Genomic DNA, 23,700 nt, shown 5'->3' on the forward strand with positions numbered 1-23,700 from the left:
TTTCCCGCCAGATAATGGGGTTGAATCATCCCGTGTGGGGATTCTTAGCTTTACTCCTACATACATTCTAGGCGCACATAGAGTAGGGATTGCATAGTAGGAGTACGCCTGATTACCACTTTGTTTTTATAAGCCTGCATTTATACACTGTTTTAGCACCATGGTGGTACCATACCTGCTACTCACTATTTTGGTGCTCGTTATCACTTTCATATTAAATTATAACTTTATTTTGGTCTTTTTAAACCATAAAAGTACATACAAAAAGTAACACATTTCCATCCTACACTTAATAGCTTATTTTTGTCACAATGGTTGGGTGGAAGGCGTCACAATTACCTGGATCCGTCCTAAATTTACAGTTAATCAATTAATTCATAATTACAATAAATATAATAAAAATATTTTGTCAGTTTAAAACACCACATTAAAAGTTATATATAAAATCTTTCAGTCTCACTCCTCAAAATTACTATTTATCAATAACATATAATATCTAATTGCTCCATAAAGATTAAGTGGTTGAAAAATTCATCACTGGGTTATTTTTTTGTCAATTATACAATATAAAAACAAAATGTCAGTTATTTACTACAGTTCTATGCAACAGTTTTTACAGTTTCAAACCATTTTTAGTTCTAATAAACATCACATTACACAGAAATCTAGATACACAAAAAAAAAACACCAATTGCGTGGAATGAGACCTTAATAGACGCTCTGCCTCTCTGCAATGCCTTCATTTTAAAGTGACGCAGAGGGGTTTGATCCATCTTTTTCTTGGAGTGTCATATAAGGAACAAAAGAAAAATATATGGGCATCATCTTCCTTGACCTCAATCAGATTTTTACAAAATGTACCTTTATCATAGTCTTTATCATTGCGATTACTACCCCATTTGATTTAATTATTATTTGTTTGTAAAACCCCATATCTAAATTTCAGGTACAGAGATTTGGCAATTTGTGGACGTACCTCATCCAAAAGTGGTTCAAACTGAGCTATGTCTTTAAACAAGAGAAACAATGTAGTTAAGGATCCTAGACTGGAATCATGCAGACGATTACTACTCCTATAGGTCCAGAAGGATGACTTTACTACCTTGCTACATGCCATAGTCGGATCGGAAGGCTCCTCCCAGTAATGTGATAATCCTATTTTTTTGAACCAGGTTGACATATGTTGGAGCCACGGGATGGCCTTTACAAGACGATACACATTATCTCCTGCAAACCTTTTTTATAATATACAAACTCCACCGTTGACCACATTCTTACCCTAAATAAAAGGGGGCGTAATACAGCAAGATTATCAGTACTTTTTAAATTAAGGTCAAGTGTTACTGGAAGGAATGGGGTCCTATTCGGTAAAGACAGTAATTTACGAATGAATTTATTTTCTCCAACTTCAAAGTTACGTTTACAATAAGGTCCCCAAAGTTCTGCCCCATACAAGGCAGCTGACTCAGCCTTGAATTTAAAAACCTCAATGGCAGGAGAAACCGCCTTAGAGGTACTCCCTCCATGCTTCTTTGTAATGGGGGTACAATTTTGGAGCAGAACGAATCTATTTTTTCCAATTGCGGCTTCCAGGTCAATTTCGAGTCCAGTGTGATGCCTAAGTAGTTAAAACTGTATACATATACTAATCTTTGGCAATTTAACTCTAGATTCTTTTAAAAAGATTTATGTGGATTAATAGACATATATTTGGTCTTGCTGGGATTAATTTCAAGTCCCTTATTAGTACAATACAAGTGGAAGGAATTCAGCAAGTTTGGAAGGCCACTGAGGGTTTGCGAGATTAAGATGGTATCATCTGCAAAAAGTAATGTGGGTATCACTTCCCCTGTCAGCTTAGGGGAATCATTTTTGCAACCTTCCAGGAAACAAGGAATGTCATTTACATACAATGTGAACAGGGTGGGCGCCAACACACAACCTTGTCGTACACCCCGTCTCACAGGTATTTCCCTGGCAAGTTCTCCCCTCGCCCTCCATCTCACTTTAGCGTAATTTCCCTCGTGTAGCCTGATTATCTGTACAAGCAATTCGATTGGTACCCCTAGATCTTTCATGCAGCCCCAAAGACGGCTCCTAGGTACCAAATCGAACACAGCCCTCAAGTCTACAAAGGCAATATATAGGCTATCTTACCTAAGGGTTATATATTTCCATCAAAGACATAGAAATCTGAAGACTTGGTCGATGGTACTAGACTTCTTTCTAAACCCAGCTTGGTATTTTGAGAGTAGGTCAACCTCTTCAATCCAGGCCGATAGCCGAAATAGTAAATGCCTGGCAAATAATTTCTGGGGAATATAAATCAGACTAATGGGGCGGTAATTCGCCGGATCGTGTCTATTTCCCTTTTTAATTTTTTTTACTATTTCCGCCCCTTCCACGTGTTTGGTATTGGTTCAAGATTTGCTATCGCATTGCAAAGATGGTTAATATAGGGACCCCAAGTACTCAAATCATGCTTTAAAAAATCACCCGGGAATTTATCCGGACCTGGTGCTTTACCAGATTTAATTGATTCCAACATTAAAATCATTTTATTTAGCGTGAAATACAATTTAGCTGCCTTTGCAGTATTATTCATATCCTCTGTTAACACAAAGGTGTTACCATCAAATTCAGAATAACGTGCAGAAAAATGGTCCACCCATGTATTCTCATCAAGGAATAGGTCTCTTTGCGTTCTCCCTGACCTATTATCTTTGGCCATCAAATTCCAAAATCCGGCCTGATTCTTGGCTTTAGCCGCACGGATTAGGTCTGCCCAGATCTCCTCATCCCATGACCTCTTTGCGTCTTCTAGGATCTCTTTATAGTTGCGCCTTTTTTCCCTTATTTTATCTATATCTTCACTCTTAATAGCCTCTTGCTTGGCTATTCGGCAATCCCCGTTATACCACGGGTTGCCAAGGCCAGTCCTATCTGTTCGGATCTTCTTTTCTATGGGCATTTTACTTAGTACTGGTCCTAAGGCACTTACCAACATACCATGCAAATCTGTCATCTTAATTTGGTCTATGGGATTTTCTATAAAAAGTGCAATGGTATCTGCGAAAATTAAATAGATACTAGCCATAGCTTTTGTATTCCCTAAAATGTGTGGCCATTTTACAGCTCGATTGTTTCTCTTTAGTATAATTTCATCATCCATACTACCGATTTCATCGGAACCAGATTGAGGTGAAAAAAATAATTCTGGTGATACCGACAAACTCAAGGGTCGATGATCACTCTCAACTCTAGCATCTAATTTAAAATCGACCAGGTAACTCCAAAATCCCAATGACACTAAAATATAATCTATATTACTATGTGATTTGCCTCTACTAAACGTGTAGGCATTGGGTTAATCGGATGGAAGACGCCTGTTACAGGCTCTGAGGCTATGGCCATTATTAGCCTTAATAGTTGAGTCGCCGCTACTGTGCACTTTACCTCTTTGTTACTTCCTATTTCTGGGATATTGTACGCCAGGTCTTCGACCTCCAGCAAATTACCATATCCCAATACAGGCTCAAAATTACAATTAAAATCACCTCCTGCTATAATATTTGGTCTATGTCGTAATGTATCAAAGAGGAGGTCCAGCTGACTTATTACTAGTGACTCACGATGTGCAGGGCTAGGTCTATTATAAATATTAAACAAATCTACAACCCCACCATCCTTTGTAATTCGTTTTAGGCCCAATATATCTTGAGACGATACATCCAGTGGCACACTGGTAATCTCTAGAGAAACCGGAATCCAAATCACCAGTCCCCCCCACGGTCTTCCCTTTGCTGAGGGACTCGCCCCCACACAAAATGTTTTAAAGCCAACTCTGTGGGGGTATATCTAAGAGCCAGGTCTCCTGCAGGAGTATCACATCACTGGCCTCTATGTAATCATTCCAGGTTGGATCCAACATATTCCTCTTTAGACCTGCAATATTCCATGATGTAACCTGCAGTTTTGCAGCGTGAATCTTTCTGGATTCACTATGCTGTGCATTATTCCGCGGTCTTGTGGTTGGGTTCGGATTCGTAGTCTTTTCTTTGTTTTGTTTTTTTTGTAGCCCAGGTGGGCGTCGGCGTCGGCGTCACACCCTTTTGGGTGTATTTCCGGTGACGTCGGCATGCTTCCTGCGGAAGCTCCCACTCTTGGGCGCCATCTTCAGATTCTTTTTTTCCGCGGTCGGGTCTGGATCGTTCCCGTTTGGGCTCCAGACATTTTTTGGAGAAAGAAGAAAGAAAATACAGAAAAGACGAGGAGAAGTCATCTGAAGACTGCAGGGGACTTCATCGACGAGAAGCCGGCAAGGAGAAGGCGTTTTTTCCATCGAGATCATCGACGACCGTCGACGAACACGCGACCAGAGAGGCCCTGGACGCTCGATGATGGACAACACGCCGTTCAAGTTCTGCCGTAACTGCCACCACAAGTACGCGCAGAAGGACCAGCACCCGGTATGCAACCGTTGCCTACCGGTGGACCACGGAAGCAGAGACTGCAACGCCTGTTCCGCCTTCGCCCCGAAGACCCTTCGTGTGAGAGAGAGGCAGAGGGTAGCACACGCCTCCCTGCAGGGGAAGGCCCTGACTCCGTCCCTCTACGAGCTGGGGATGTCCTCCGAGGAAGAAGACAACGCTGCCGCCGAAGACGACCGCTACACGGTCGTAGAGACCGATTACACGAAGACTTCTGACCAGGTAGGAGACTCTTCGGCCCCCAAGAACCCGAGAGACTCTGAGTCTAGAAAAATCGAGGGCAAGACCCCGAAAGCGCCAACACCAAAAAAGGCGGCATCCGCGACTACTCCCAGGCCCAGCGGATCCTCCGAGAAGGAGTCCCCGGCGCCGAGGGCTGCTGATCAGCAGAAAACGTCGAAAATCGTCCCCGAAAAGGATCGATCGACGCCGAGGGAGAAAGACCCAAAACTGATGACGACGACCAGAGACCCAAGATCCGGTCCGACGTCGAAAACTTCGCCGCCGAAAGGTACGGCGACGAACCATCCGCTGAAAAGACAGCCGACCCATCCGACGCGGAACACGCGGCAGAGATGGAGAAGAAGAGAAGGCGCCTCGAGGCCGAAATGGAGAACATCATGCAGCGGAAGAAAGATTTCGATGCAAAGATGAAGGCCTTCACGATCCCTCACAAGACCAAGCCACCGGTGGTGGAGGCAGTCGAGGAGGAGGAAGAGATCGCCGAAGTCGTCGAGGAACAAGACCAGGACGTCGAGGTGATCGACGACCAGGAGGAGTACGAGAATCCCTACGATAGTTACAACTATGGGGAGGAAGAGGAAAGCAGGACGGACGCAGACTCGACACCCTCTGACCTACAGGAGGTAGATTACATAGATGTCGACACCGACAGCCCGGAGGAGGTGGTCGACACTTACCCCTCGAGGCCCTCGCCGCTGGACGACATCGGGGCCTACAACTGGGTGATACAAGCTGCCGCAGCAGCTTTCAAGCTCAAGCTCGACGAAGAGAAGCAGAAAGCAGACTTCCTTCTAGAAACATTGCTCCCAACACAAACGAGGAGCCAGTTCCTTCCAATGCTCGAGAGCGTCTTGGCTCAGGGGAAGGAAGCTTTCAGGGAGCCCGCAACATGCAAGGCAGTAACTCCCAGAACTGAGAAGAAGTACAAGCATTCCACAAAGGACCCGGCCTACATTCAGGGCACGGTCTCCGCAGACTCCATTATCACGGCCACAGCAAGGAGGAGGGCTAACGTACCCACTACCTCGGGCCCACCACCGGATAAGGAGAGCAAAAGGATGGATCTGGTGGGTAGAAGGATCGAACGGAATGCCGCGACCCACTGGCGCAGATCTAATTCCAACGCCCTGATAAACAGGCACATGTACCAAATCATGGAGGGACTGGGGCAGTTGGTGAAGGACTTGCCCCAGGATGCCAGGCAGAAGGCCGAGAAGCTGGTTGAAGAGGGAAAAAACGCGGCAAATTCTTGCCTTAAGACGGCCCTGGATGGGGCAGACACCGCCAGCAGGCTCATGATGATGGGCGTCACGGAAAGGAGGCACGCCTGGCTCAGGATATCCGATTTCAAACCGGAGGTGCAACACAGCATCCTGAACACACCGTTCAACGGCAACACGCTTTTCGGAACAACAGTTGATGAAACGCTCAGTCAACTGAAAAAAGATAACGAAACAGCAAGATCCATGGGAGCATTGCACTTCAGAGGGAACAAGAGGGGCACCCCGTCACGGAGGCCCGGCGGGAGAGGCGGAAACCAGCCAGGTACATCACACCAGGCTTTCCAGCAAACGCACCAGGCAGACTCGCAGACTCAGCATGGTCAGCAGAAGCAGTCCTGGCAGTACCAACAAAGAGGCCAGTCCTTTCGAGGGAGAAATGGACGGGGACAAAATAGAAGAGGGGGGCAGCAAAAAAACTCCGTGTGCCCGCCCACAAAAAAGATCCCAGGGGGCAGCACGTACAGATGGGTCAAGACAAACTGGACACCTACGACCACATGACACCAGTGGGAGGAAGATTAAGATTTCACCTCCGAGAGTGGAGAGAAATCACATCAGACAAATGGATCCTCAACATTATCCAATTCGGATACTGCATAGAGTTGGAGGGGAGACCAACAAGCAGAAAACCAAAAAGAAAGCCACTAGCAGGCAAGCAGCTGCAGTGTCTGCAGGAGGAGGCAAAGGAACTCCTGCGGAAGCAGGCCATAGAACGGGTACCCTTCAAGGAAAGAAACACAGGAGTATGCTCAACGTACTTCCTGGTACCAAAAGTAGACGAGACAATGAGACCCATTCTCGACTTACGGTTCATGAACAAATTCATAAGAACGCAAAAATTCAAAATGACCTCCCTGCAAGAGGTGCTCCCACAATTGCAGATCGGGGACTTCATGGTCACAATAGACCTCAAAGACGCATACCTGCACATTCCAATGAACAGAAAGCACAAGCACATGCTCGGGTTCACCATCGGAGAAAGCCACTACCAGTTCACGACACTGGCCTTCGGTCTAAAATCAGCACCAAGAGTTTTCACAAAGTGCCTCGCAGCAGTCGCAGCGCACCTAAGAAGGCAAGGAATACACGTATACCCTTACCTGGACGACTGGCTGGTGAAAGCAAACTCATACCAGAAATGCAAGCTGCACGCACATACAGTGACAAGAACGCTCATAAACCTGGGGTTCTCCATCCATTGGAAGAAATCATCAATGGAGCCAGAACAAGTGAAGATCTTCCTGGGAGCACAGATCAACACCTTACAGGGCAAGGTGTTCCCCAGCGAGAGGAGGGCGAGGGCGCTGGTGAACGAAACTCGCCTCTACCGGAAGGGACAAGCTCGGACAGTGAGGACTGCGAGCAAGATCATGGGGATGATGGCATCATGCATCCACCTGGTACCGAATGTACGTCTCCACATGAGACCCATTCAAGAATGGCTACAGGAGCAATGGTCACAAGCTACAGGCAGTTGGGAGGATCTAGTGGTTGTAACGCACGCAGTGCAGAAGGAGATGACATGGTGGACCATGGAGAACATAGCAAGGGGAAAGCCTCTAACACCCCCAACGCCAACAGTGACCATCACCACAGACGCATCCCTGAAGGGATGGGGCGCTCACATGGAGGAGCTCAAGGTGAGGGGACTGTGGACACCAACAGATGCGACAAAGCACATCAATTACTTAGAATTGAAGACAATCTTCCTTGCACTGAAAGCCTTTCAAACAAGACTGTACAAACACAAGGTGTTGATACAAACAGACAATACCACTGCGATGTTCTACATCAACAAGCAGGGGGGCACACAGTCAGCCCCGCTTTCAACGCTGGCGCAGGAGATATGGAGATGGGCCATCCCTCTCAAGATAGACCTGCTAGCCATACACCTGCCAGGGAAGGACAACATACAAGCAGATTGGCTCAGCAGGCAGACATCGGCATCCCACGAGTGGGAGCTCAATGCTCCGGAGACAAGGCGCCTATTCGACAGATGGGGAACTCCATCGGTGGACCTGTTTGCCACACGCCAGAATGCAAAATGCCAAAACTTCGCATCCAGGCAGCCCGAGGAAGGGTCACTAGGGAATGCCCTATGGATAGATTGGTCAAGGACATTTGCCTACGCCTTTCCCCCGATACCACTGATTCACAGAGTACTGAGCAAGTGCAGAGCGAGCAACATGACACTGATACTGGTCGCACCACAGTGGGCGAGGCAGACATGGTACTCGCAGATCATGGAGATGACCGTGTGCACCCCACAGATTCAGCAGGAGGAAAGACCTACTCTCCATGCAGAACGGAGAGGTGCTACACCCAGAGCCAGAGAGCATGAGCCTAGTAGCGTGGCTCCTGAGGACATAGAGTTCGCACATTTAAGATTGCCAGAAAGTACCCTGAGGGTCCTGCGGGAGGCAAGAAGGCCTAGCACTCGGAAGTGCTATGTTGCGAAATGGAAAAGGTTCACAATATGGTGCAGACAAGAAAGACTTCACAATAAAATGAAGAAGGACTCCACAGTGCTAAAGTACCTGACCCACTTGCTAGAGAAGAACCTTAGCTCATCCTCTTTGAGAGTTCACTTGGCAGCGATAGTCGCCTACACAAGGGTAGAAACTTGCAGGAGTTTCTTCACATCACAGGTGGTGAAGAGATTCCTAGAAGGTGCGAAAAGGATCGCACCACCCAAGCGGGTGCCGCCACCTGCATGGAACTTGAACATAGTCCTAACGGAACTCATGAAGGAGCACTTTGAACCGCTCCACAAGGCGTCCTTAAAGATGCTAACTATGAAAACAGCTTTCCTGGTTGCAATAACGTCCTTACGCAGAGTAAGCGAGCTTCAGGCTCTGACGCTACAAGAACCCTACATACAAATACACAATGATAGGGTTGTGATGAGGACTGACCCACACTTCATGCCGAAGGTGGTATCTAAATTTCACATGAACCAGTCTATACAGATACCGAGTTTTTTCCAAAAACCAACAACTGCCGCAGAGCGAGCTCTGCACACCCTGGACGCCAGAAGGGCAGTCATGCACTACATTGAGAGGACGAAGGGACACAGGAAAACAAAACAGTTCTTTGTGTCATTCGCCAACAGTTACATGGGCAAAGCAGTAACCAAAAAGACCATTGCACGATGGATCGCACAGACAATTCAACTCTGCCACAAGCGTGCAGGACAAGAGCTAGCAGAGGGGACACGTGCCCACTCCACTAGGAAAAAGGGTGCTACAATAGCCTTCCTGGCTAACACACCCATACAAGACATATGCCTGGCGGCAACATGGGCTTCGGTGCACACGTTCACGAAGCACTACTGTGTGGACATACAGATGAACAAGGAAGCTCAAGTTGGACAGAAGGTGCTACAGCACATATTCAATACCCAACGCTCATCTTCCACCCAACCGCCACAGAGATGAGAAACCGCTACAAAATCTATGCACAGCATAGTGAATCCAGAAAGATTCACGCTGCAAAACGAATAGTTTTCTTACCTGTCGGTGTAGTTTTGCAGCTTGAAGATCTTTCTGGATTCACTAGCGAACCCACCCACCTCCGCCAGAAAGATGAGGCTGGAGAGAGAAGAGGTGGAAATAGAAAAAGTGGAAAAGACTTTGAAGGTACAAAGCGGTAAAATATCACCTGAATAGAACATTGCCATTACTTCGGAAACGAAAGAAACACGGGGAAAAAAAGAACCCGAAGATGGCGCCCAAGAGTGGGAGCTTCCGCAGGAAGCATGCCGACGTCACCGGAAATACACCCAAAGGGGTGTGACGCCGACGCCCACCTGGGCTACAAAAAAAAAAAACAAAGAAAAGACTACGAATCCGGACCCAACCACAAGACCGCGGAATAATGCACAGCATAGTGAATCCAGAAAGATCTTCAAGCTGAAAAACTACACCGACGGGTAAGAAAACTATTCGATTCGGTTTGTTACTAGAGGCCCTAAAACGCAGTAAATCATCTCCCAAAATCCCAGTATTTGTGGGTGGATCGATAGTGTCTAACATATTAGACAGAGGAACCTTTATAGTTGCCACCTGTGATTCACAAGGACCTTCTGCCAACACCAAGCTTATTGTTCCGACCCTGGGATCCCTTAGTCCCTGTGGCTGAAGGACCTCTGCCATTCGTAGCTCGAGTACAAGACTCCTATCCAGACAGTCATCTTTCCAGGTCACTGTTGATGTTTCCAACCCAAGATGTGTAGATTTTAAATGTCAACCCAGATCCTCGAGGGTTGATAGGACCTCAAAACAATTATTCAATGAGATCTTTGGATCAGCACTATTTGCATTACCTCTCTCCATCGGTCTATAAAAATAACCCAGCGGTAGCACACTAATACTGGTATTCCTCAAGTCAGTCATCTCTTTGGTGGCTAGAATGGCCCTAATTCTGTGTGGCTGTCTAAAATTTACCACCACACAATCCCCTCTGATGTTCTTCCTAGATTCTCCCTCCCAGCCTACCCTACGTACCATTAGGATATCCGCTTCTCTCATTGGATTTAATTGCCTAAATTTTACTAGCCAATCAATCACCTTGTTTTTTAAGTTCATCCAATTCTCTTTCTGTTCCCTCCTAAGCACCGTTACCCCTGCTAAAATTAGCATATAGGGGCATGAGGCAGGTGGTAGCTTTAAAACATCCTCATTGGGAATTAGGTCTGTACCTTTAGGACTGTATAGTAGTGATTTGTTTATTTGAGTGCCACATCTGTCACAAGCTGGAGCACGATGTAAGCAACCTCCTAATTTCCGTTGAGGTTCAATACTGGCTCCTAACTCCACCATTACCACTGTTTTGTTATCTCATGTGGGCTTGTTGTGTGATCTGGGACTGTTTCTGACCTTGTCATGGCATATAATTATCTCTGGTTCAAGTGGAATAGACCTGTTTGCTGCTTGTGCACTAACTTTTGATGGATCTCCATGTATTTTTTCCATCCCTCTCTTCTGGGCACAGTCACCCAGTGGGTGGCTATCAAAACTCAGCAGTCCTATAGTGTTTTGCAATAGGCCCAGCTTCTCTTCCAGTGGCCTTAGAGCCTCACTAATGTGATCCACTAGATCGGATAACATGCCTTCCTTAGCGGAATCCAGGGATCTCTTTACAATAGACTCGAGATCCCCGAAGTAGTTAGCTGGGACAGGGTAGTTTTGGTCGTCATGGGACTGTGTCTGGGTGGATACACTTTTCACAAGGACTCTACTAGGGTCCAAACTAGATTTTGTTTTCTCTCCTTGTGCCGAACCCCCGACAGCCATGATCCTAGCTTTCCTAGGAGCTGGAACTTTCTTTTTTACACACTTAGCATCTACTTTTTTCACCGATGTCTGGTTTTGGTTTCTTGATCTGGTTCCCATTGACAAACTAGTAGGATCGTTTGTCCCTGTAGAGCCAGATAAGTTGGAGCGATTAAGTACCAGTCCATCCTCCTTGTCTGTATCTAAAGATACCAATGGTGATGTGTGGTGTACCAGAGAGCCTAGGTGACCATCTTTGTGTGTGTGTATTGGTTCGAGGGACAATCTCCTTCGGGCAATTTGAATCTCATGATTTAATAGAGATTCTGCCCTAATAATGAAAGCATCTAAAGTTGCCGCAGGCCCCTTGCGTTTACTCATGATACTTCTCTTTATCACCAATATGAAGAAAAGAAAAATATATATATATATAAGACACAAAACAGGAAATACAATAGGATAGTACAAAAGGTCCAGCCACTCTAATAATTAAAGCTTACCAAGCAGCTAAAAATCTATCAATGTCCAGATATCAGAGGGGTGGCCCAGTCCAGGCTCTGTCAGGCTATGACGGGCGCGGACAGGCCCGCCCTTGGCCCGGGCTTCGCCCGGGAGGCGCACCTGTGTTTTAAGTGCCTCCGGGCACTGCAAGATGACGTCTGCAGTGCGCGCCACTCAAGGATACCTGGGCAATGTAGTCCCGTATAGAGAGCCTTCACTTACGGAGCTTGAAACAACAAAGAGCCGCTTTGGTGGGCAGTAACAAGGCTAGCGGGTAAAAACAGTTCCCCCCCATAATAGCGGCAGTAGAAAAGAGATTTGAGGGTCACTTTCATATACCTCTGTCTACTGATTATCACAGCACATGTATTCTATACGAGAATAAAGTTGGTTCGAAAAATATCTTGAAAACATCCCATTGTGTATTCTCTATATATTTCTCTGAGAACAAGAGTGCATGAGAGATTGCCAAAGGGGTTCTAGATCTGCTATCACGATCCTGGAGGGGTCAGGGTTGTCCTGTTCAGTGGTTGCCAGAAACCATTCGGTCCCTGTTTAGGTGGGGGGGGGTTATGCTGTCACTGTGAGCTAGCTGGTCTCTAGGCCAACGTATACTACGGGGTGCATGAATCGGTCTAAGCGCTGCACCCAGCGTTTGATGTCCACAAACGTGCAGATCCTGTGCAGAGGCTCCTGAGCTGGGTCACATCTCTAGCTTCCCATTCAGCCTGCCCAAACTCCCACACAGCAAGAACCCCTGCTGGCTCTGCAGACTTAGACATGACTGTTGTGAATACCGAAAGGTTTCCAACTACAATGGTAAACCACAGAAAAAAAAACAAGACAAGAAAATAATATTGCATACCAGATTTGTAGTGAAAAACTGTTACTAGGGCTTGTGCTAACAGAAGTCCTATCCTCACCGCTGATCACCAAATGTTAGGCCCAGCAGTTTCTGGCTGGCTAGGACGCATCGAAGCCAGGCAGAATCTGCCGTCCTCGATAGGATGAATATGATGCACTCATCCGATAACCTGTGCTCACTCTTGGGTCGCTTGGCACAGAGCAGTCAGGCTTATCCTCAGGGTCAAAGTATAAAGTATGTGCACAACACCACCCTCACCACAAAAATAATCCACACCGTATAGAACAATGGTCTTTTGTATTACACACACATTGAAATCAAAACGACATACACATTGGATATATGCTTTACAGTTATATGCAACTGTCGAACTCTCCCATTATCAGCAGAACGGCATGAACATATATCTACTAGTCTTAGGTATTCACTTGCCCCGTTATCCCCTCAGCCTCATAAGCAACATAACCCCATGTGCCTACTTCCTCGAGGTGTTCACGATCTAACCGATCCCTTACACCTCAACAACAGAACCTTATATGCAGGCTGTTCAGGTGTATTCCACTTTCCCCAAATCACATTAGCATAAAACAAGACATTCCCAGTATTGCATACCTTGAACAGATGTAATGCTCAACCTAGCTCCTCCATTCAAACCAAACCAGCCAACGATACACGATGCACCAGCTGGCGACGCTTTGAATAGATTTTTGCTACCACCTAAAGTTTCTTGGTTTGATCCATCCAGATTAAGCCCTCAGGCAACCAGTGGCACCTTTACAAGTGTGGAATCAGTCATGGTATTCTCAACAACAGAGTACCTTGTGGTGTGGGTCCAGGGAAAGGGAGCCAGCGACCTCTGACTGAGGCTGTGATGTCGGGCACTGTCGTCCTCTCGATCTGGAGGTCGGAGACACTCCAGACTTACAGCTTGGGTTCAGCAGACTCTGCAAACGTCCCCCAGCTCCCCTCGGACACCACATGCTACCTGTAAGCTCAGGTCCCTCGGATTCAGCAAATTTTCCCAGCACTCCTCATGCTACGGCACCCCCAGGTGGGCCGCATATTGTTGCAAGCACACTCCTAGGCACAGTTTGAGTCCTGCATACGTCAGGATGGACATTGTTCCGTCACACCCTGCGCGGTCCTTATGGTCTTGTGTTAACGGGGACATTCTTTCTGTCCCTTGGATCTCCTGGACAGGAGTCCAGTCAACCGACCCTTGGAGAGTGCTTAAGGACCCGGGCCACGTCAGTTAGCAATTAACTGCAGGCCAGCAAATTCCATTCAAAATCCACTGAGTGATAGTCCCCTTCATGGAGCACAACAAGCCCAAAGCCACCACAAGTCTGTGGATAGCCCAGTTGCTGTCCCTCCTGCCCCAATGGTTCCTCTTGTCAATGTCCCTGCATCGAACCAGCATAGTATGGTTCCAATCCCCAAAGCGTCTCTAACTCCAGAGGGCACAGCCCCAGTAGTTCTACCCACAGTGGCCTTTGAAGATGAGATCAGTTCAAAAGGCCACCTTCAAAATGCACAGGCCCGCTCTAAATGTAGTCTTGTCTACCAGTCTACCCTATGTTTAGTGAGGCATGGGCCCTGCCCCTTGGAATTCAGGTGCCAATTCTAGCCCCTCTTATGTATGTATGGCATACTTGTTAAGCGCGACTGTCACCCAACGGGTATCCTGGCGCTGTGATCTTTCTAGGTCTGTACGCATAACGCATTACTGTGACAGCTGGCTAAAATGTCCTTGGAAAAAGAAAAGTTTTTAATCCCTTTTTGAAAGAGGAGAAATCTCCTAAGCTTCGGAGGGACAGTGGCAACGCATTCCATGCCCAAGATGCAGTGTAGCCTAAAGAACGGCCACCCATCCGTATTCTCCGGATCTTAGGGACTGTCACTAAGTAAGCCGAGGCAGAACGAAGAGATCTGGTAGGGGTATACCAGCGGAACTGTTCCTTCAGGGATGTCGGACCCGAACCCTGAAGAGCCCGAAAGACCAAACACAGGGCCTTAAATTCAACTAGCTGGGGGATGGGTAACCAATGAAGATTCCTGAGTGCGGCTGAAGAGCAATCAAGGCGCCGCCGGGAAAGTGCCAGTTTAGCAGCAGAGTTTTGGACCCGCTGCAATTTGCCCAACAAGGTGACGGGGGCCCCCAGAAGTAGTGCGTTGCAGTAATCAAGTCTGCTCAAGATGATACTCCGCACTACTTCTGGTCTGGCATGGGGCGGGAGCAGTGGAAGGATCTTCCGTAAGGTGTGCAACAGCATCATGCAAGTAGACACTGTTTTGTTAACGAAGCCATCCAGTTGTAAATTGGATTCCATCATCACTCCCAGATTTCGAACAGAGTGAGCTGCAGATACCGTGCCCTGAAAGGATAGGGGCCAGAAGTCTTGCGGAAGAGGACGCTGGATACGATCTGCAGAACAGTGAAGCACCTCGGTTTTTGAGCTGTTGAATTGTAAAGAGTTATTGCCCAGCCATTCCGCCGTAGAAACCATACAGTGATGGAAAGTCTGTTGTGACACTGCATCCTTACCCTCAAAGGAGAAGATAAGTTGGGTGTCATCGGCATAGTTGGTGACTGCAATGCCAAAAGATTTTATGAGTTTGATCAGGGGTCGAAGGTAGAGATTAAAAAGAATAGGACTGACGGCTGAGCCCTGGGGTACGCCCTGCTCAATCCTTTTAATGGTGGACTTAAAGGGAGGCAGGGTGACTACCTGATATCTGTTGGCAAGGTACGAGGCCAGCCAGTCTAGGGCCAGACCCGCCACCCCCGCTTCCCTCAATCTATTGATCAAAATACCATGGCTGACCGTGTCGAATGCTGCCGACATGTCGAGCAACACTAAAAAGGCTGCTCGACCTTGGTCGGCACGCGAACGAAGGTCGTTCAGAACAGTCGCCAAAGCTGATTCGGTTCCATGGGCTGGCCTAAAACCGAACTGCGCCGTATCCAGACAATCATTTGTATCCAAAAAACTGGACAGGTGTTTTGTAACCAGTTTTTCCATGATTTTTATTGGAAAAGGGAGCAATGATATAGGTCTATAATTTGCTGGACACAAAGGGTACAGCGATTCCTTCTTCAGCAGAGGAGATACTACCGCAAGCTTCCAGTTATCCGGGACCGCGGCAGACATGAGGGACTGGCAGCAGATTGCATGGAGAGGGGGAAAAAGCTCATTCCTGAACAGCTTCCAGAATTTGTGCGGAAGCACATCCAAGGGGGAGCCTGAGGCAACTCCATCCGCCAACAAACAGAACTCCAAAAAGGAAGGAAGAGGAAAACTGTCTAGTCGGGCTTTACCAATCTCCATTTCTGAGACGGTTAGTAAGTCAACCGCAGGTGTCATAGGGCTCAGGTTACTCAGAATAGTCGCGATCTTATCCTCAAAGGCCTTAGCCAATGAGTCGCATAGCAATTGAGAGGCGGGAATAGCTGATATGACACAAGCCGGGCGGGACAGATCTTTCACAGTCTTAAATAAGGCTTGAGCTTTATTTGATGCTGACAATAAGGTCTCCTCCAAGAACCTGGCTTTGGCGCATTTAATCTGCGACTTATATATCGCCAGTTCTTGTTTAAAGCGCTGTTTGTCAGGCTCAAGATACTGCTTTCTCCATGCCTGTTCAGCGCGCTTGCACCGAAGTTTTTGTTGGAAGAGCTCCTTCGAGAACCAGGGCATTGCGATGTTGGTTCTATCGCGCATTTTTTTCAAAGGAGCCAGATTGTCCAAAGAAGCGGTTATTTGCAAAGTAAGAGAGCTGTAGCTTTCATCTACATTACCTCCCAGCTCAAACGTTCCATGGAGCAAGTTCGGTAAGCTAGCATCTTTCAAGAGCCTCGACCACTGTCTACCAGTCTTTTTTTTTTTTTTTTTGAAAACCTTTATTGACGTAAAAGTGAACACTGCTATTCAGCCGAACATCCCAGGGGCACGGCAGCACGTCAAAGTCAGAGCATCATGGCATATAACGAGTACATTTCAGGATAAATAAGGTTTAATTTTATCGTAAACAGGATGAAATCAAAAACATAAAAAGCTGCAATATAGTATAAAGAAATGTGGGGACCAGGTGCCGAGCCGTAAAACATAGCCATAGAACGGGCGGGCCAGACAAGAATTCTTACAGAATGTAAGACAACCACAATTAAACATGAGTACATTATCAAAGAGTCAGGATATACATGCATACAATCACTATGAGTATTGATTAGAAGCCCGCCCGGGTCTTATCTACAGTGCAACAACAGCTCAGGCAGAAAATACGACAAAGCAATGAGAGCTCAAAGATCAACACAATAAACTGATCCCAAACGCAGAAAAAGAAAAAGGAAAAGGAAAACCAAAAAAGCGAAGAAAAAGGGCCATAGAAACGAAAGAGGAAAAATAATCCCCCCTCCCCCACCCCGCACCCCTGCAGTTGGCTACGGCCTACCCCCCTAGCAGCGTGCCTGTCGCCCAGTATCTAAACCCGAAATATAGAAGAGAGAGAAAAATAGAAAAGAAAGAAATATAACGAAAGATAAAGTAAAATGAGAGTGAGAGGGAGGAGCCAAGAGATACGAACAAACACGCCCGGCTGCGACCCTCCCCCGACCAGCAAATATGAAACTATAAGACCAATGCAACACCATCACATACATCAGGTACCCACGGGGGGGGGGAAAAACGGGGGGGGAAACCGTGTATATGCCTCACAATATCAATAACGCAAGCCAAAGCGCCACGGAAGTGTAAACCATCAGTCTGTCAATATTGTGTACCTCACCCCCAGCCTTTCCGAACCACAGAACCAACCCAATAAAGGACAGTTTGGAGCGGGCCACCCAGTACAGTTTGATCATAGTGCCAACGAGCAGCACAACAATGTCGTAGTCGAGAGACATTAAACAAACTAATGGAGTACAGGAGATCAATGAGACAAGTCAATTGCAGCAGCGACAGCAGCGCAGGCAAAGATGAGCAGGAGTTCAGTCTCGCAATTTGACAATGCAAAAGTGCCCCTCCAGGATTGAAGCGCGAAGTTATCGTTGTGGGAGCAAACCACCGCTCACCACTGTTGCCAGTCCCCCAGGAAGAAGCAGGCCTCCTCGTCACTTTCAAGTCCTCGAGTTCCGGATATTGAAAAACAGGAGAATCAAGAGCCACCGGTACACACAGCAACCGCCGAGCAGCGGTACCAGCCCTCGGAGCAGCCGAAGGGGGAAGAGCAATGGGGGCAGCAGGACGGGAAGGGTGCATGAAGGAGCGTCGGCCCAAAATAGCGGCGGACCGCAGTGAGTCAGTAGAAGCACCGGGGGCCAAGACGGCATACAGAGACCTCAGGGCATCCAGGATATCTCCGAGCGTGGGCTCGCGAGCACATGCCCAGGCCCCCGTGCAGCACGGCCAGCAAAGATCGTCGGTGCGAGGCGAAACACCCCCTACGATGTCGGTAGCCATCTTGTGAGTTTCGCCGCCCCGCACTCCACCGCCGCCCCCAAAGCAGTCCACAAATGTAGGGCTTTACAGATCTCCGGAGGGATCCCAACAATGGCCTCTCTGGCACAGAAAGGGTAGATGCTCGGCAGTGGGGGGGGGGCCCCCCTGCCATCCGCGGCAGGTCCCACGAGCGAGAGCCGAGCGCGGAAGCCCGGGGCCGCCAGGCAGGACAAGGCGAAGGGACCCCTTCACACAGTCAGTCCCCAACACACCTCGCTCCCCTCCAGCCGCACGGTCTGAAAAGCGGGGCCGGTCAGGATCACCGGGGTACACGCACAACGGCTCTCACCAGCGGTTCACTCTCTCGACCGGGGCCTGCAATCTCAGCATCGCCGGTCGGATCCCACAGGCGAGGTCCCGGTCTCGATCTTCCGGAGGCCTCAATCTTCTCGAGGGCACAGCTGCGGATCCACAGCACACAGAGGGTTCCGGACAGAACGGTGAGTTGAAACAAATCGCAATATTTCAATTTCTGTAGTGATGTATCGTCTCAGTACAGGATAAGATGCAGGATATTCGGGGTGAGCCGGCGGGCCGACGGAGCCGAGCTAAAAGGCGACCATTACGCTCGCTGGCTAGGCTCCTCCCCTGTCTACCAGTCTTAACAACTCTTGAGCTGCTATTTTTTAAGCGGCCCACTGGGAGGGCTATAGAGAAGAGGACAAGGGCAGCATTGCGGAAGGATATTCTTGACAGTCACCTGGCTGGAGTCTGCAAAGATAAGGTCCAGAACATGACCCTTTTGGGGAGTAGGAGAAAGAACTAACTGTTCCAAATGTATGTTACAGCAGGCCTGGGTCAGGTATTTAAAGACAGAATCTGTAGGTCCGTCTGGCCATAGATTAAAGTCCCCTAACACCATCAATCTGGCGTGGGAGTTAGAGAGATCGTAGATCAAATCCGTGAGTTCCGTCACGGCAGATAGAGCACCGGTAGGGGGTCTGTAACATAGAAGGCCAGTATACAGAACCCCGCTCTGCCCTTTCAAGGAGAAACCCATGAGCTCACAATCCGGGATCTCCTTGATTTCCAATTCGGAAAAATCCAACGATTCTCTATATATTAACCCTATACCTCCACCTCTGGCCCCAATACGAGGGCCATCTCATCTCAGAAATCTGCATTTTCCTTTAAGGCCCTAGTTTATGGCTATCTGACAGAAATGTACAGCTGTAACTGTCCCCCAGCACCCAGATGTGGATTGGAGACAGACCGCCAAGCACACAAAGCAACGAACGCAGAAATGCCCACTTCCCAAAGTGCCATTTGCACAATAGTAATGTTGAATTCACTCACCATACCGGAGATGATTTTCCGTTACTAACTCATTGATATCAAACACTATACTGCCAAAGAACGCGACGGGATTGCCATTTGTGTCTGCAACGTTAATGGCCTAGCATCAAAAATGCACGACCAAGAGTTCACAAATTATCTGACTACCTTCGACATTATCTTGCTTCAAGAAACTTGGGATGATAAGCCTCTAGACCTGCAAGGCTACGTCACCAGCTCATTGCCGGCAGCAAAGATGTCAGCCTTTGCTCGCCGCTCGGGGGGGCTTGCAGCTCTCTCTCAATAACTAAAATTGGCGAGCTCCTCCCTGTCCCTATACACCTAACTCCACCAAGCTGCATTCAAGGAATAAAGGTAACTCTTAGGCAAAACCCCCCCTAAACAGGAAATTATAATAATAAACGTTTATGTTCACCCGAAACAAAAATCAAAGGCAGTGAAAGAGCTGCTACTTGAGCTACAGAGAGTAATGGATCTCATAGTCCTGGCTGGCGACTTCAACATGCAACTCTTAGGGTCTACCAAGGAAGACGACTCAACGCAGAACATCTCGAGAGCATGGGGAATTCCAACACAATGCCAAACACAGTCCACTAAGCCACCAAGCATAGCAACAAACTTACTTAGGGGCTTAGAACACCTAAATATGAGAGCCCTGAATGGACGGTTTACAGACGATAATCCACCAGCAGCTACATACCACTCATCTGTTGCATCCTCACATCTAGACTTCACTTTTACAACATGGTCCCTGTTTAATAAAGTAGCCACCTTCAAGATTGGTAACAGTAACTTTAGCGACCACCTCCCACAAGAGTTGAATCTTCTAACAAGAGCTTGCCAAATCCCAGAAACTATCAATTCCATCTTGTCGGAAGAAACGAGCAACCTAAGAAGAATAAGATGCAACTCCGCCAACATTGAGAAAATAGCTGTAGAGGCCCAAGCTCTATACATCCAAGTTCAAGATAATTCAATGCATCCAATAGGAAGCTGGGAATCATTCACCAAATCTATAGGAGACAAATATTCACAACGCAACAGTCAGAAGCAAGGGAAAGTGGCAGCTGCTTCATCTGATCCATTAAACAGCCCCGTCTCTAAAAAATAAAAAAAAACTATAAATCGCCAAACAATCGGAAACTGCAAGGTACACTCTGCGAGTTAAGGACAACTCTAAAAAGAAGGAAATGGGAGGAGAAAAGGGCAAAAAATAATGAACTCTGGGCAAAACTTATGTTTGACGCAAAACAGAAAAGTAGTGCTAACTTCTGGAAAACAGTCAAATTGCAGCACCCCAATCATCAAGGTATCAGCTCCAATATCACCGAAGCTACCTGGGTAGACTACCTAACAAAACATTTCAATGACCAAGAACCTGAAATAACTGTCCCTCTGGGCTACTCGTACCATGCCGGCACAAAAAATACCATTCGAGAGGGTAGAAACCAAAAACAATTGAGCACTGAATTACCGATCCTGCCGCAGCCAGAAGTAGCTTGTCCGTCGAACCAGGACTCCAAAACCTGTTTAGAAGACCTGCAAAAAGAATTCCTGGCCGATGATAAACGTAAACAAATCTCCAGAGGCAGACTGGCAGGAGCTCTGGGCCCGAATGGTATACCACCTTTGCTATATAAGCAGGACGCGGATTTCTGGAGCAATGCACTAGGACCAGTAATAGGGCACCCTATAAGAACAAAAGAAATTCCAGAGTCATGGCGAGGCTCCATCATCAGCCCCATATTCAAGCAAGCGGCGAGATCCGACCCAAACAACTATCGCCTGATGGCCTTGATCGACACAGAGGCTAAATACTATGCAGGAATTGTCCTTAATTACCTGGTCGCTTGGTCTACAAGGGCTAGGAACTACAGCAAACATTATGGCCATAACTATGCTTATGGAAGCAGCGAAGCAAGGTAAACATCCGTTGTACCTTTGCTTCATTGATTACACGTCAAACTTTGGTTAAAGCTGAAAGAATGGGGGATTCCCTTAACCCTCCTAAACCAACTCATTGAGCTGCATACCGACACATGGGCCAGAATTAAACTGGGCGCAGGAAGACACCTCTCAAGAAAAATAATTACAAGGAAGGGCTTAAAACAAGGATGCGTCTTGGCCCCTTTGCTCTTCAGCCTCTTCCTGGCGGACCTGCCAGCAGAACTGGATGCTTGCTCTTCACACTCCCCGAAGCTTGGCGCAATGATACTGACAAATTTACTTTAGTTGGTACATGGAAGGTAAACGCCTGGACCAAGTAAGTTCTTACAAATACTTGGGCGTACTCCTAGATAAAAACAATTCCTTCAAACCACAACTTGAATCTCTAAGAAGGAAGGGAGTAATGACCTGCATGGCATTAAAGCCCCTGAAGAAATTGCTACCAGACTTGACACTTGACCCCCTCTTAAAGGTCCTGCATGCAAAATTGCAACCAGTAATCACCTACGGGAGCGAATCCATGACAGGAAGAGATGCTGCTACCCTTGACTGTATAATCGCAACCTCCTACCAGGCGATAGTTCAGCTCCCCAAATATGTTTCTCCTGCGCAAATAAGGCTGGAATTTGGGATCCAGAAACAGGAAATAAAAAGGCAGGGAGCTTGCTTAAAGAGTTGGCACAAAATCAGAGCTGGTGAGAGAGGGACCTTGAATAACCTCCTTTGGCTAGAGCTGACCCGCACTGGAAAATCACCAGTTAACGTCTACTTACAGAACTCTCTGCAGGCCCTCGGCCTGGCAGATGCCTGGAATACACCAATGGGCCATTTGGTTTAAAAAAAAATAGTAACAAAGTCGAGCAGGCTCATATCCGCTATAGAGGACAAGAACTTGGTTTCCAAGAAAGCTCATGGCTGGGTTGTACTTAACAACTACGATGTCCTAAAACCTCAGCCCTACCTCATGGACGGATCTAAGCTCGAGACCAAAGAAAAATTCTTAAAACTACGGCTGGGAGTCGGCCCGATCAACCCGTTCATGCCACTGTGGGAAAGCCGAGAAACTGATTACTTGTGCCGTTTTTGTGAGAAAGACCCTGAGACCCTGATTCACATTATATGCATATGCAAGAAGCTGGAAGACCTACGGAAAAGCCTGTTATAACCACTATTTAAGCAGCATGGAGTAAGGTCCTGCAGACAGGCAGTGATGCTGTGTTTTAACCCTTCTTTTTTGCAGCTAAACTGTCGCCTTACCAAATACTTTGACCTGATAGCACAGAGGCTGAAAATTATTTGCTGCCAATAGCAGAGACCAGCCGAGACTATAACAGACTCTGAACTGGCCCTCTGCACCGGTTTAAACATTACGCAGTACATATAATGATTTCCGAAAGACCTGCCATCCTGTGTTAGCAGTGCTACTTCAATCAGAATAATCTTATGTCTTTTAGTACCAATGCAAGGTAGTTTTTAAACTTAGACTCATTTTAATTATTTATTCAAGTAACTTTTTTAGATATCAACCTGTAATGCTCCAAATGCAACGGTTTTAATTTATCATGCATAATAAATGACTTACTTACTTATACTGCCACTCTTCTGCATGTAGGAAATACAGCTCAATTTTCAATGCAATGCAATGCAATGCAATAAGCAGGCCCCACCGTACTGAGCACACAACACCGTGCCATTCACTATCCGTGTATGTAGCGCACACAAGCACATGCCCTACCTCTTCCAGACAGCACACCCTGCCCCCAGGGAGTACTCCGATGTAGCAAGAGACATGCAGATCCTTGGCAAGTAGCTTTTTAAATGTCAAGCATCAGTAACCTGCACACACAGGCCCGCGATTGCAAACCTGTGGCATGTTTGAGGAGCTATCTCCATGGGTGGTACAACCAGTGCTCCAGGCCCACAGAGGAGCATTTGAGTTACACGCCCTAGGTATATGTCTTATCCCAAGCCAAATGACTTATAGATGACCCAAGTCAGCCAATCACGTATACACCAATCGCCAGTATGTATATGACAAACACCGTGCTTGTACTGAATGGCAGTGTCAAAAGTGCTCAAAGTTCTAAGACTAGCACATAGATCAGCAGAAAATCAGGAGGGACAACAGCAAAAAGTCGAGGGCCATTTCCAACATGTAGTATGTCTCATGTGGTAGTGTGGTGTAGTGTAGAATGCCTTGCGTGGTAGCGTAGTGTAGTATGAGTTGTGTGGTAATGTAGTATGCTGCATAGTGCAGTGTACTGTTTAGTAGAAATGTCCTCTCTATGGAGTGCTGTTTGGTGT

General features: G+C 47.2%; 1 protein-coding gene across 1 annotated transcript in view; it reads left to right on the forward strand.

Annotated features, from left to right (window-relative positions):
• LOC144754183 (E3 ubiquitin-protein ligase TRIM39-like) overlaps positions 1-23,700 on the forward strand; it is a 123,917-nt gene that overhangs the window by 88,215 nt on the left and 12,002 nt on the right. The gene's annotated exons all lie outside the window — the stretch shown is intronic.

The sequence above is a fragment of the Lissotriton helveticus genome, chromosome 5_1 (genome assembly GCF_964261635.1).
Source record: "Lissotriton helveticus chromosome 5_1, aLisHel1.1, whole genome shotgun sequence".
Classification (NCBI taxonomy): Eukaryota; Metazoa; Chordata; class Amphibia; order Caudata; family Salamandridae; genus Lissotriton; species Lissotriton helveticus.